Below are 16753 nucleotides of genomic sequence, written 5' to 3' on the forward strand. Positions count from 1 at the left end.
ACCGCTACCTCACTCCAACAATGTGGAAACAAGTTGGCATTCCAGGAAGACAGAACATGATACACATAAAACAGATCAGAGAGGAGGTGACTAAAAAGACTTGACTATAAACTAGCTGAAGTATAAATCTGAGTGAGAGAGGAAGAAAGAGGTCAGTCAAATAGGAGTTGGGTCAGTCACCACAGACTAGGACAAAAGGAGGCACAGGTGTACGTAAATGTGTATTATGGAGCTATAAAACTAACTCCAGGTACTTTTCTTTTTATTTATCAAATAACATGACTACAGGAAGAGACGGTCATGAATAGGATTTCTGTAATAATGAGTTCAGTCTACCTTTATTCATTGTAAAACAACACAGTGGTATTCTGGTAGTTTTTCTTGTTTGTTTTGTTTTTTTGTTTTTGTTTTTGTTTTTTCGTTTGTTTGTTTGTATCAGGGATTGAACCCAGGGGTACTTAACCACTGAGCCACATTCCCAGCCCTTTTTATTTTTTATTTTGATTTTGAGACAGGTTCTCACTAAGGTGCCGAAGCTGGTTTTGAACTAGTGATTCTCATGCAAGGCATGTGCCACAGCACCTGGCTGATATTCTGTTCTTTTATATCAAAATGAGATATTTTGGCGGGCTTCCTTAGTATGACTCAGGATGACTAAACTTGACCTGCTCTTGACCAATAAAGTTTTTGAGCCAGCTAGGAAAGGGACAGCCCAAGTCCACACCTTTTTTGTTGGCTATTAGGGAACAGTCGATTGTTCTATCTTAGTAAAAATTTAACTTTATACCTTAATTTTTCATTGAAATATCTATATTGCCTTTTTTTTAAGGAGAAAAGCCTCAAAAAGAAAAAAAGGCAATTTCTTTCACTTCCTGTTTACTAATTTCAGATTATTTTTAGTAAAATTGAATGTTCCTTAACCTAAGTTTCCTGAAATTTTAGATAAGTGAACTTGTAGTTACCAGAGAGGTTGAAATAACTGGAGTCTAGTCACTACAGTCCTCCAGCATGACACTGTGATTATGTGTCAAGAAAAAAAAATGGCATTTTAAGTTTCTCTAAAAGTAATCCATGTGTCCTTATAAAAGTCTTCTTCTTTTGTACATGGATATATAGTAACAATAATGTTATCAATGGTGATAATAGCAAACTATTGTATAAAAAAAGCATTCCTATTTATTTAACTATATATATTTGCACACGAGAATAATATTTACTCTTATCCATTTTTTTTTTTTTTTTTTTTTTTTTTGCAGAGTGAAAAAACTTTATCTCTTTTGTTTTTCTATGAACAGGCTCCTCTGAACAATTCCTGGATTTTTTTGCTACTTCCACCCACCATCCCCATGAGAAAGTAGAAAAGTTTTCTGAGAGGTCAATGGATTTGGCTCCAGGGCAATATGCACAGGAGGTCCCTACGTGGAGATGGGGTACCTCTTTGTCCAAATACAAAAATAAGGCTAAAATGTCTTTAAGGAGCTGGGTATAGTGATGTACACTATAATCCCAGCAGCTCGGGAGGCTGAGGCAGGAGGATCACAGCAATTTATAGCAAGGCCCTAAGCAACTTAGCCATATCATGAGTAACTTATCAAAACCATGTCTCAAAATAAAAAATAAAAATAAAAAGGCTAGGGATGTGGCTCAGTGGTTAAGCATCACTGTGTTTCATCCTCATTATGGTACCCCCCCAAAAAAAAAATTTTAAGACCAGTTCAACAGCAAAATTTCATAATTCTTTCTAATGATGCTCAGCTTATCCCAAGTTTAAAAATCCAGTAGTTGATGCCTTTCAATATTTTTTATAACTGCTACACATTATTGAATAAATTTGGTCTGAAAATGTGATTGTTCCTTAGCTAAGCTATGGAACCAACTTAGGTGCTTTTCAACAGATGAATATCCAAAAGGAAATGTGGCATACAAACACAATGGAATATCACTCAGCCATTAAAAAAAAGAATGAAATTATGGCTTTTGCAAGTAAATGGATGAATCTGGAGATTGTCATGCTAAGTGAAATAAACCAATCCAACAAAAACCAAAGGTCAAATGTTTTCTCTGGAATGTGTATGCTGACACACAAGAAAGGGTGGGGAAAAGAATAGAAGTTCCAGTGTATTAAATAAAGAGAAATGAAGGGAAAGGAGGGAGGGTAGAAATAGGAAAGACATTGGAATGAATTGGATGTAACTTTACTATGTTCATGTATTAATACACCTCAGTAATTCTCCACATCATGTACAACCACAAGAATGGGATCTTAATTAGAATAAGACATACTCCATGTATGCATAATATGTCAAAATTCACTCTACTATCATGTATATCTAAAAAGAATAATTTTTAAAAGATATTTGAAAACAATTGCATCTAAACTGAAAAAAAAAAAAAAGATTGTTCTTGAAATACTAGCTGTCCATGACTTAAATAATTGAATAGATTTCAATTATAAGAAACAGTTACTCTTCTGGTTAAGTCTGTATAAGCAGCTTTGTGAATAAGAACCATATTTTCTTTGAACCAACCTGTCAATTTTTTGTTGAATGATTGTGCTATTGTTTTATATCAGCTAATGTTAATATATATAAGGATAAAAGAATTAAAGCAATACACTGTGCTTGTCTCAAGAAGCTCAAGAAAATTTATAAGGAAGACAGGTAATTAGACCTAAAGTAACATATAGAAGAATAAAAGTCTATATAAACTTCTCCAAGAGCCCAGAGATGGAACAATGTCTTCATAATAACTTGGATGTAAGATTGATTATGAGGACATTAAGTTAGTTACTATTAAGTTAGTTATTATTGCTTTCCTTTTTTTTTTTGGGGGGGGGGGACAATCTACCTCCTCTTCCTCCTTCTCAACATATATTTCATTTAAGTCCTGACTTCTTTATGTAATTTTACCTTGCCCAGATAATAATAATCATATTACAGCAATAATTTTTACATTTTTTTTAATTTTTTGGTTTTCATTTTAAGAAATTATCCATTGAACTTGCTTTTTTATTCAAAAATATTTTATAAGAAATACATGATTTTATAAAATATATAATATAAGAAATATATAACATAAATCTTATATAAGATATTTTTCACAAAATAAAATATTTTTATATTTTATAAAAATATATATTTTGCAAAAAATATATATATATGTTCTATTCCTGGAAATTGAAATTATATTTTTAAATGTACTACTGTCATACACAATAACAAAGACTCTCTGACAAGCTTTAAGTTGACATTATTTGAGTTTTAAAAGACTTTAGTGGGGCTTTCCCCCACATTTTTGTTGGCTTATTTATGTTGATAAAATTCTTTATTCTTAGGGTTAACTCACACCCATGGGATAAGAAACAACTGGCCCAGAATCATATAACCACCATGTTCTAACAATCAGAGCCAACCCGATTCAAAAGTGGATCAGAGTAGAATTTAGCATAAAGAGTGTTTCCAGTTACCAAATAGCAAAGTTATTTGAGAATTTGGGATTAAAGCATGCTTATCAGACCTACCTGATCGGAAGAATCACTCCATGATGTTGAATTGCTAGATCTTTCCCCAAAAGAGCTAGATTAAATACATCATTGGTGATCTTTATAAAATAAATAAAGAAACCAATCCAATGACTCTAACAACCAGGAAAATTTAAAAAGCTTTAGCATATTACCATAAATTATTATCATCTACTACATATTTAATTAACTTCAAGACTTGATGATGTAATTTACTAATGATATAACCCAATCCAAGTCTCTTCCTGATAGCAAATACTCAGAGTATTAAAGACATTCCAAAATAAACGATGCGTACCTCTCTATATGCTCCCTTTTCAGAAAAATCATTATTGGATAACATAAACAAGGAAGAGTTATTTACCCCAGTATATACAAATCTGAAGAAAGGAATGGAAACATCATACCAAAAAGAAAAGAAATAAAAAATATGCATTAACCACAAACTTTAAACCCAGCACTAATTGGAAATACTCAAAGAATTATCCTCTCTCTCCCTGACCAATAATCATGGTTTGTTGTTTGCAGTGACAGCAACTCAAGCCTCATAGCTGCTGAGCACATAAACATTCCAACCGATCTTTCCAGTATATTTCCATGCCTCTAGGATGCCTCATTCCCAAGTCAGGATTCCCTAATCTCTCTCCAAATCAAGACATTTTAAAAATGTCTTGGCCTTCAGGCTTCTTATTTTTGGAGATTCCACATTGTATCCAACATATTAAGATGATGCTTTGATCACGTTAAATGTAATTTCCTGCTAAAAATCTTTTTCAAGATTGTTATAATTTGCCTTTCAGTTTCGGGCCACAAAGAATTAAGCCACAGCTGGCTATGGGGCTATGGTTTCTCAGCAATTGACATGCCCATTTAATGATATTTCAAAAAGAGAAAAAACAAAACTCACTTACAAATTGTTTTTAAATATAAGAACGTTTATAAATAATACAATTAAAAATAGGTGAATGGCAAATATTTTGTTGAATATTAATCTCAATTTTGTAATATCTCCTGCTTAGGAATGAATGAAGGTTGTTTTAGATATCAATATCTATTTGGCTTCTGAAAAGATTGGGGGCCTTATATGCCACTCCAATAGTGCCAAATGGCCTTGCCCCATGGCACTTTTAAACAAAGGGACTCTTCTCAATGTCTCTCCTTTCACTGCTCCATACCTCTTCCAAAAATTCCTGAGGTTATCAGATCTGATCATCTAAGAAGAGCAGATTTAAGAGAAGATTTTTAGAGAAGATTCTGAGAGTGTCATTTATGTTCAGAAATGGTTAACACCATTCTCATAGTTTCATTTGGGGATCTGTCACTCTTTTCTGAACTTCACAAAATCGTTCTTAGATGGATCTAAGCCTTCAAGCTATTGTCATCTGTCATAATGTGTCAGTTGCATGGCAAAGGAACAGAGGCTGGAGGGTGATGAATGCCAATCAGTATGATTATAATCAAAGAGTCATCTAAATTAACTTGCTAACTTGCCTTGTCAAATGCGAGATACTCCTGAATCTGTTGGTCTCTGCTCCTTTGTGTTTATATGCACAATTAATGTATTGAAAGAAAACATTGACTATTCCTCAAACATATGACCAAGGGCAAGAATTTATTGTCACTATGAACTAAGACAGCTGTCATCTTGGGGAGCCAGGAATGAACTGATTCTCAAATCCTGAATTAGGTAAAAAATTTTACTTTCTCAGTTTTTGTTTGACAATAACAATTAGATCCAGAAATAACATAGCATGCCAGCAAAATCTCCTTTCTCAATATTTGTGCCTGAGTTGGCAGTACGAATGCTGACAATCTCTCATGTGATCCTGCTCTGCTGAAATCTGCAGACTTAACTGTGTTTAGGTAGTTCAGATAAGGTTTAAATAAGCATCTGAATTTCTGGGTGCTCATGGAAAATGAACCAAATTCCTCTCCTTTTGAGACTCACTTATGTCTGATTCTAATGCATTCATGTAGGAATAATAGAAGGTCTTGCTTTACATACCTAAGCTTACCATTAATATTAAACAATGAATTTAATGTTGTCAGCCACGTGGTACTTCATTCATTCCAGTGAGCAGGGATCTTTTGTGTTTATTTTATTTCCAGCCAGTAAAATATGTTATTTGCTTTTTGCTCAAACAACTGCTGGCTCTCTCTAGGGAATTGAGGCATTTCATGGAAAAGTGCAATCATGATTTCAAAAGACTGCATGATATAAAAACCATAAAATTGTACATAGTGTCAGGATACAGTGATATAACAGCAGGGGCTGGTGGGGACAGACTGTGTTTTTCTGGTCTTGTTAAAATTCAGTTTCTGCCTCTATTTATTTACATAATGGATTCCTGTTAACCTTGATCACATGCCGATACTGTCCTTTACCAAATGGAATTTGCAAGTTAAAAAGTTGAACACTACTAAGAAAGTTTCTTCCTTATGATTGGTTTGTTTGCAATTAGAATACACTGTCATCTACCTAGGAAACATTTTATTTATGGGCCCCCCAAGTTCCTAGAGAACATACTTTCTGAGACCCTGGAAAATCTTACAAATATATGATCCCTCTTTTTTAAAAAATCTGCTATAATTATGCTTAGCAATAAAATATAACAGTTTTTAAAAATTTTTAGAACCAGATGATTTGGAGGTGGGAAGGTAACCACGGCTTGAACCCAGGACACTTAACCACTGAACCACTTCCCCAGCCCTTTTTTTTATATTTTATTTAGAGACAGGGTCTCACTGAGTTGCTTAGAACCTCACTAACTTGCTGAGGCTGGCTTTGAACTCCTGCCTCAGCCTCCCAAATTACTGGGATTATAGGTGTGCAGCATTGCTCCCAACAAATCAGACATTTTTTTAACTTAAATACAAACTAACCCTTAAAAATCAACAACAAAGTTATACAGAATACATACATGATGTTGTGATGAGAAAAAGAAAAAAAGTGTGTCACATTAGATTGGATAGAGAGAAAGGATGGGAGAGGAGGGGAGGAGTAGGGAGGATAAGAAGGACAGCAGAATAGAATAGACAATATGATTGATGTATGTACATTCCATGTATGTATTATATATCAAAATGCATTCTATTGTCATGTATGACTAAAAATAAATAAATAAATAAAAATCAACAACAAAGTGACCGTTCTAACCTCCAACTCTCTTCCAAGGACTGTGACACATGTTTCTCCCATGGAGCTGCTTAGCTGCTTCGGGTGTTCCCATGGCAGTTCTTTGAAGGAAGTAGTATGTTCCCTCCTTTTTATCAGACATGAGGAAATTTAGGTAACCTGGTGAGGTAACCTGCGCAAGATCACACAGGTATTAAATAACTGGACCAGGATTAGAATTCATGTCTACAGTTAAAAGATATTGCTCACTTTATGAGCACAACATATTATGATGCATGAACTTGTTTATCATAAACACACTTCCCAGCTTCTGCAGCTCCACCTGGTGTCAAAATTCTACATGGTTTTCCTTCTACAGTCAAAGGGAACTGAGTTCCTTAACCTCTTTACTTCCTGGCATCAGAATCGCTAACATGAGTCACCTACATCCACTTCAGGGGTGGTTACAGCAGTGACATGAGGTAACAGCAGAGTGTACAATCGGAAGTCCAACATGATCGAAGCTCAGTCTTCCCATTGTCCCTATAACTCTGTCTCTCACCAAAGAAGAAAACCTCTGGTTGGCCTTTCTAATTCTCTTTTTGACAATACCTCCTTCCTCAAACATCCACCAGAAAAACAATAAGGAAAGAGTAATATTCTGCTACAAAGTAACATCACAGAAGGGTATGAAATGTTTTGAACTCCTTTTGCCAAACTGAAGACTTCCAGACACCTTGTTCATTCACTAATCCTTAATAATCACTTTTCTGATTAATAGCTTAATGATGTAAGAGAACGTATTCCTACCATGTAAACAGCCTCCTCATAATACAAGGTTATTTTTTTAAAAAGATCTCAGCTTACCTCTAAAAAGATGTATTCAAAAGAAACCAGGGATTTTTTGTTTGTTTAAGGTGATGCTGGGGATCCAACCCAAGGTCTCGGGCATGCTAAGTGACTGCTCTAGCACTGAGCTACTTTCTGCCCAAAAGTAACCAGTTTTTAAATATTTCTTCTTTGAACTAGGATGGATACTGTTTTAATCACAAAATCTAATAACCACAAGTTTCTGTTTAAAAAAGTTTATTTTGCTACAATTTATTTTTTAAGGATTTTTGAAACACAAATTTAAACCTACGGCTTAAGTAGCAAGTTAAGCTAATGCTACAAGGTATGCCAGAACTCTAGTTTAGAGGAAACAATGAAACTTTGCTATTCTCAACCTCTGCAAGTAGAAATGAAACAGTCATGTCAATTAAGTCTTCCTAGCACTTGGTATTTACCAAAAAATAGAAAAAGAAAAAATCCAACCAACCAACAGAAAAATCCTTGTACATGCATTTAATGGCCACTAACCACCCTACGCAAGGACATTATTTCCTTTTGTAGATTAGGAACAGGCCTACAGAATATAGGTGGCTGGCTGGCTTTAGGTCACACAATTAGCAGCTAATAGAAATGGGAATTAAATTCCTCATCTGATTCTGCTTCACAATTTCTAGCACATATGCTAAAAGCAAAACAAAAAGCTAGAAGACATTCAAAGTGAAAGACCAGTATCATCATTGACACACACTGGTAATAAATTGATGTAATGACTTAAAACCATAAAATATACAAGAAATCAATGCCATTTTTCTTAGTGCTTTAATTCTCAAAATGTTATCATGGGAAGTCCAAAAATTTTTTATTTCCTACCAGAGGTTTATAGACCTTGTTCAACTGAATCATTTTCACTTAAAACCAACTCTGACCATAGACTTCAAAATACGTCCACTCAGTTCTCAACACTGCTATCACCCCACGCCATGATGCCTCTGGATTCTTAAACTCCAATGACTCTCTGTGATGTTTTACCATCCCAGCTCCCTTGAACCCTTTCTTTCTTCATGCCTGTGTTGACTTTGTCAAAGCACTGAGACGCCATTTCCTCTGAGATAATCTCCCTTCCCCTGGTTTCTCTCTCTTCCCTGACTGACCTCCATCTCTATTGCTCAAGGTCAATTATCTATTTTCTTACCTCCAAGTCCTCCATTTCTTGTACTCATGAATTTCTAATGTTCTTCCCAGAGAAACAAACTCAAATAAGTGACATTATCTGTCTAGCGAAATGACTGCTTTTAAGGGCAGCATCCCAGGATGGTTCCTTGCCCCTCATTATTTTCATAGCATCTCACCAAAGCCTGGAACTCCTGCTGCCAACATTCACCTCACTGTGCCCACCCCTGGCATCTCGTTTCCTTTGGGCATGGCCGGAAATTGGTCCCACAAAGACTCTGGAATCATATCTGGCGCCGGGATCATACTCCATGAGCATCATGAGATATTTAAGCATCTCTCCGCCTGAGGACAGACAGAATAGAGACTGGTAGACAGATAGGTTTCAGTGGGTTTCAAGTTCTCTCCAGAGGACAGTACAATCTTTTGCTTCATCTTTGTAATTCATTCTTTTAAGTGAAACTATACTCTTAAAGATAGGTACAGTCTTCATTCCTTATTTCCAAACCATTTCTCATTTCACTGATAGCTGCTTTCTGCCCCCACTTAAGCCCTACTCCTGAAAATCTCCAAAGACTTCCTCAGTTGCCAGATGGTACCTTGAAGAACCATTGCTTAATTGACACTGTCAGTCATTTCCTCCTTGGAACAACTCCCCTCCTGTGATTTCTAAGATGTTAAGTAAACTTACTTTTCTATCTCCTTTTTGTTGGCCTCTTCTTCTGTTCCCTCCTAAGGCATTTGTATTATGTCCTGTCATTAGTTTTCTGAAGAAGTTGACTTAAGTGCTTTCCTTGGTTGACTTCATTCATATCATGGTATTTTCAACCAAATGCAGATAACTCCCAAATATATATTTGAGCTCACAAAATTATACACATATACATGTGTGTGCAAATATACATAGGTATATGTACATGTTCACGTGAGTACATCAGCACATATACACAAACACCTATCCTTACACGTGTCCTGTCAACTCAACCCAGCTGTCTCCTCCAAGCTTCAGAATCACATATTTACCTTGTTGCTGAACACCTCTTTCTGCACTCATAGTGCAGATACAAACTCAATACATTGAAAACTGAATGCATTTTTTCCTCCCGAAATCAGTGCTATATTCATTATAGCCCCCAAAATTAGAAACCTCAAAATTATGCTTGAATCTTTCCACCACACCTTTCTAATAAAACATTAAATATTGTTAATTTTAACTCAATAAACTATTTTTTCTTCACTTATCTGGTCTAGGACCACATCCTTATTCAGTGGGATTGCTAAAAGAATCTCCAAACCAACCATTGTCTCCAAATAGTTCGTCGTATAGAACATACCCAATGTAGACATATCCAGGTACTTCCCTGCTTAAATCCTTTGAGGGTCCCTTGACCTTTAAAGAATCAAGCTTACTCCTCTGCAATTTCTCTAACCCCATCTCTCTAAGATATATTGAACTGAGAGATAAATCAATGGTTGGGAAGAAAAAAGAGAGAGAGAGAGAAATTAGATTCAACAAATCTTGGCACCTGAAAATACAGATCCTTTTCTTTGGAAATCTTCTATGCAATAAAACAGAAATATTTACACACAAATTAAACCAGGTTGCAGCATGGCATTCTCTTTGCTCCCCAAACCTCCACGACTCCCAAAAACCCTGAGAACTCATCAGGGACTGTTCATATGAGTAAACTTACAGGATGAACTCTACTAACCTTCTAGTAAATTCTGGTCTACTTGCAGGTCAAGGCCTAATCACACTCCCCTTTCCCTTGGTTCACGCACTCCTGGAACATGTGTTTTCTGTGCCCTCCCTGCTAACCCCTCTTAGTTTCCAATCACCCACCCTGACTAAATAATTCCCAACTATGGTTCAAGTGCTACCTGATTCACCCAGGCTGGGAGACTGCTCTTTTCAGGACTCTTATGTACCTTAGCTTTTACAAGGTCCAGGGCATGAGGTGAGTGGAAGCTCACTTGTTAGATACTCAAATGTTTAAAAATTATAAATCAATCTGGCAGACATTAAGATACATTCTCTCTATCTGCCCTGAGAAACATATCTTTGTTTTAGTCAGCTTTTTCATTGCTGTGACCAGAAGACCTGACAAAAACAACTTAGGGGAGAAAAGCTTGTTGGGGCTCACAGTTTCAGAGGTCTCAGTCCTCAGATGGCTGACTCCATATCTCTGATCCAAAGTAAGGCAGAATATCACGGCAGAAGAGTGTGGGAAAGAAAAGCAGTTCGGAACCTAGCAACCAGGAAGCAGAGAGAGTACTCCACTCACCAAGGACAAAATACAAACCTCAAAGGCATACCCCATGAAGTGCTTCCTCCAGCCACACCCTACCCATCTATAGTTACTGCCCAGTTAATCCATATCAGTGGCTGAATCCACTGATTAATCTACTGGATAGGTTACACCTCAGACAATCTAATCATTTTATTTCTGAACTTTTTGCATTGTCTCACACATAGACTTTGAGGCTCACCTCCTATCTAAACCATAGTAATCTCCTGGAAAGTTGACTTCAAAGTCAAAATTCTTGAATTCCTTGTAATTTTGAGCCAGAATTAGCTGTACTGGGAGAACTGTCCTCTATCCCCAGGACCACAGCAATTTCTTTTCTAAACCAATCCTGCCATTCCCACTTCATTCCACCCTACAATAGCATCATGTGTACACAAGTGAACATTCCAGGCCTGTACAAACTCCATTCATTGCCCTTGCAAACAGCTACCCCTGAATCATCCCTTTGGTCCAGGTATGTGAGCATAAGGAGCATGGACTAGGAAATGGAGTTAGGACAGAGGCACCTGTCCAGGGGATGAAACTGCAGATTATCCCATCATCTAGAAGAGGAGGCAAACTTCAGCTGATGATAATCCTATGCCTCTCCACGTCCTCACTCCACAGGAAGGGACAAAGTCAAGTGAGAAACCGAATGTAGGCTCTCTAAAGCACCCAGGCCAGACCAGGAATCTCTCTTCATTGAATGATGATGATGTTTATGTAAATATTACATATGTCTCCCTACTCAAGTGTGAGCTCCTTATATGAAAAGACTGTTTCTTATTCATTGTTGCCAGCAAACTATAAACGCCTGAAGCATGAGTGAAAGAATGAATCAATCAACAAAACAAGGAAGAAAAGAAAAAAGCATAAACCGAAGGATGGAAAGTCTATAAAATTATGATTCTTAGGTTGCTTCTATTCCAAATAACTCACACCACCAGGCTCTCTAACTTGTCTTTTGGATTCTGTTCATGGAGAAGCTTGTCCCATCAAAAGCCAGGGATTCTTTCAGAAAGTAGACTGGGATGTTAATTTAAAATGTAGTGATCTAGCCAGACTCATGGCACAGGCCCCTAATTTGAGCAACAGAGGAAACTGAGGCAGGAGGATCCCAAGTTCAAGGCCAACCTCAGCAACTAAATGAGACCCTGTCTCAAAATAAAATATAAAAAAGGTTGGGGATGTGGCTCAGTGGTAAAGCATCTCTGGGTTTCATTCCCAATTCACACACACACCCAAATAAGTAGTTATTTAAAATACTCAGGGGGTGTCCAGAAGTATAGTATTTTAACAAGTTCAGTTGTGATTCCAATATATACTTCATATTTGAGCTAATAAAATTCACCTTCAAAATGAAGTTCCAGTCTCTCTCAGTCAAGAAATATACTTGCTTGGCAGCAGATTCTTCCCTGACTTGGTGGTGAAAGGATGTAGGTCTGATGTGTAGTTGGAAGGGAAAGGGGTGATGATAATAACAAAAAAAAAAAAAAAAAAAAGGAAAAACAAAGAGTTAAACTACTTTTTAAAAAATTTTATTAACATGAATGTCTTTTATGGGTCAAAGTATGAATTTTTTAAAAATTTTTGTGGTGTTGGTGATCAAACCCAGTGCCTTGTGCATGCAAGACAAGCAGTCTATCAACTGAGGTACAATTTTAAAATGTAAAGGGACATCATCTAACACACTATCTGGCACAAAGTGACCACTTGATACGTAGTAGATTAAATATGGAAAATAACTTTGCAAAGGCTCTCAGCTGTGTTAGCAATTGGCTGTTTCTATTCAACTAAATAAATGACAAATAGAAACCATGCAGTAAGATATTTTTCTCATTTACACTTACAATATTCACACTTCAAAGAAATTCAGGGAGGGTTTTTAAGAACATTTCATTGTTGCCAGGCGTGGTGGTATATGCCTATAATCCCAATGACTCAGGAGGCTGAGGGAGGAAGCTGGCAAGACCAAAGTCAGCCTCAGCAACTTAGTGAGAGACCCTGTCTCAAAATAAAACATTTTTAAAAAATTGGAGATGTTGCTCAGTGGTTAAACATCCCTGGGTTCAATCCCCAGGTACCAGGAAAAAAAAAAAGGAAAGAAAAAAATCACTTCATTATTATGAAATAATTTTTGTTTTCACAAAATTCACTAATAAAACAGCACTGAAAGATGTCATACTAACAAACAATTTGTAGATGGAATGAATTCTGTATAGTCTGTGATGTTTCCTTCTTTCTGCTTACAGAAAGTACGAATTTTTAACTGTATGAGGTAGTGAAAAAGAAACATTGGAATCAAAATCTTGGCTTTGAATACAATCGTAGGACCTTGGGAATGTTACTTTTTGGCTTAATTTCCTCATATTCAAAATGTAGTTGTCATGGGCTGCTCTTTAAGGTTTCAATATAATGGTCTATGCAAGGTGGTATCACAGTGCTGTACAATAAGGATGTTTGATAAGACCCTTGACTTTATCTAAAAACACAAGAGTGATACAATTAATTTTCTCTGTACAGGTATAAATGTTCTCACAATGTATTCTCTAAATCAAGATGTATTTCTTAAATCAAGATGTATTTCTTATTAAGTCTGATTTTGAAAGTCCATAAAATGCTTAATTTCTCACAGAGCTCTTGGTAGACTTTTAAAATTCTTTTTCACATTCTTATTAACAGTCCATATAATGGCTCCTCATTTTCTTCAGACTCAACATCTGGAACTGTCTATTTATTTCTGTTCATTTCACAAAATATGCCTAAACCTGGAACTTAATAGAGAAAATAATGAGCTTAAAATCTTGAGGCACAGGTTGGCTCTTAGCTTTACCACTAATCCCAAGTGTGTAACCCTATCTGACAATAACTCTAAGATAGCATATTAAGATTGCAATCATTTGTATTTGCATAAATGTATTTTTCCATTTCATAATATTTCAATAATTAACACATCTAATTCAACAACTAGCAAACAAAGGAAACCATATAGAAAACAATGGGATCTTCTGCCCTTGTTTTCAGAAAGAACTAACAGATACTGACAAGAGGTCTTTCCAAACTGGGCCTGCAATTTATGCCTCATGCAATTGGCCTTGTGCTTCATTTCTTTGATTCCTGCCTGGAATTCTACTCCATTGGAAAAGTCCATTTTGCAGGCTTTTTACCTCCCAGACTCTCCAGGCTGTTCAATATTGTTTCTCAGATGAGTTGTATCAAGTTGTTGGAAACCATTAGAGTAGCTGGTGCTCAAGGATCTTCAAATCGTTCAGACAAATGGGTTCTACGTAAATATGAAACACCATTTATTTTTATCTTCTTAAAGGCATCCTCCATGGGCAAAATAAAAGAAGAACTAGTTTCTACTATACTCTTTGCAAAGATTAAAGAGGGAATGCAGCTGAAAATGTGCCACATCCCACCTCCATCGTTTGCACCATAAATGTGTCAATAGCAAAGATGGAGGCGTCTCTTTCAACATCCATAACTCTAAGTCTGTGAAAGATCTACAATTTGTGCTCTTTCAATTAAAGATTCTTTCTTATATGTTATTATAAATATCTAAAAAAAAAACAATATCTCTAAGCAAAATAGAGCGTAGTATCTCGGTGAAATGAATAGAACAAATTTGAACAGCCAAGTTCCAGGAAATGCAGGGTTAAATTATCTTGATCTGTTAGTGACCCCACTGTGTAGGAATTAAAGTCTCCTTGCCCAGCTCACCATTATGTAGGCTCCACTGCAGTTACTCCTGGCCTCTCCCCTTCACTTCTTTATCCACAGAATTAGAAGACTGTACTGCAAGATGTTTAAAACTCTGACATTTCATCAGTTCATCTTTCTGGAAAGCACAATTATAAACTGATAGCTGAGTTTTATAAGCTCTACTGATTTGACCTCATTAATCAGAAATACTAACAGCCTCTGGTTTCAAGTTTTACCAAAAATGTAGAGTATATTTTATCAGCCCTCCAACCTAAACTTGTAAACCAATCTAACGTTTTTCTGAACATGTGAAAAAACAAATTGATATTCAAGTAACAATTCAGTTAACAATTCCTATCTGTATTATGGTGCTATTTTTATGGAATAAGAAATTTTAAAAATTTTAGCACAAAAGAATAATTTACAAAGGAGGATAAAACACATTTAAAAATTCTTAACTGTTGTATTTAGCAATGTACACTATAGGTATCAAGTTCTAATATATATAATACTGATTTTTAAATACTGGTATTTCAAAGTGGTTATGGAATTATAATTCACTTGTACAATTTAAGTTCAGTTCTCACATTAATACATATAGTCAGATACAGGTAATTTTAAGTAGCAAACATATCACAATGGATATAGAAGGAAAATTCTATCTTTTCTTCTACACAGATCTTTTCAACCACACCTACAGATAAATGAAGGCAAGAACTGAGTGTGCCCCATAAAGGTCTTCAAATGTAGACATCAACAGAATAACTAACTGAAAAAGAGTCTGAATATCCATTATGAACTGACAGTGTTATGACATGAAGCTACAGTTAAAGAGCATTCACCGTTATATTTTCATGGACTTGAACATAATACTGTGTTAATTACATAGATGAAAACAAATAGACTTCATATGCTGTGTTTTGTTTAGAATAGAAATATTCTTGAAAGCTCTAAAATAAAATGTCAAGGCTATTGTTTCTATTCTGTTCCCATCCTTCTATGTCTGGACTTGTTTTTATATTGTTTTCTTTTGTTAGTTTTTTTTTTTCTTTCCTATTTTAAAGATTGGGTAATGTGAACCTCATCATAGCCTTTCATTTAAAGTTTTGAAAAACTCTGGATTCTTTCTTTATCAGCAAATAAAGATAAGAGTAGCATGCTAAAAATGCCAATTTTGCCTCTTGTCTTGAAAGGTGATAATGTGCTTTCAAAAGCAAATTTTCTTTTCTAAATCCAAAGACTCAGTAATATCACCTTAATAATCCTTTCATCTTGAATGGCACGATTCTTTGAAAATATTAATTACTGAACCATTCATGATATCATTTTGAAATTATGTTATACCACTTGTAACACTTTAGCAAATGCAAAATGTTGTACAAAGAGAAATCAATATTATTAGAGGGCTATTGACCAAGAAAGATCTTTCAGAATCACCACCGCTCTAAGCTTAAGTGCATACAACAAGCTTGAACATTAATTAGGCACTGACAACAACAAGCTTTTATTAGGGTGGAGAAACATGTCATTAGTCATAGGTCCTATGAGTGGAAAAAATTTAAGATACTCGAATCATGATATTTAAAAATAAATGCAGCCATCTATAATAAGTCCTTCATTCTAATCAGTTTTTTTGGTACACTTAATTAATGCATTCTTTTAACAACTAACTATGTAATGGAAAGATAATTAAAAATGTGTAGCTTGCTTATTTTAAAACTCTACCATTTCTGTTGAGGTAAGAGGGATAACATCTTAAACCCTAAGTGTTATATTGTAAATAATATAAGGTTTTCGACTTTTCATTTATGCTTCAGAATCCTAACCACATTGTCTCACTTATTTGTAATCCATCAACCCAGGTGACAAATAGTCTTCTATATTTACCCACTCAGAATATACAAGAAGCATACTGTATTAGCAGCTGAAACTACAAACGCTACTGTCAATCACACAGTCTGGCATGGTACCATATTTCTTGTCACCAAGAGGCTTAAAGCAAAGAATCTGTGCCTAATTCTTTTAAACCTTATAGGTCAAAAGGTTTTAAAATTATTTTTGACACCATTTCTTTGCTTTGTCAACAGGCCTGAGTACTTTTTAGCTTGTAAAGGATATCAAAAA

The sequence above is a fragment of the Callospermophilus lateralis genome, chromosome 8, assembly GCF_048772815.1.
Source record: "Callospermophilus lateralis isolate mCalLat2 chromosome 8, mCalLat2.hap1, whole genome shotgun sequence".
NCBI classification, from domain to species: Eukaryota; Metazoa; Chordata; class Mammalia; order Rodentia; family Sciuridae; genus Callospermophilus; species Callospermophilus lateralis.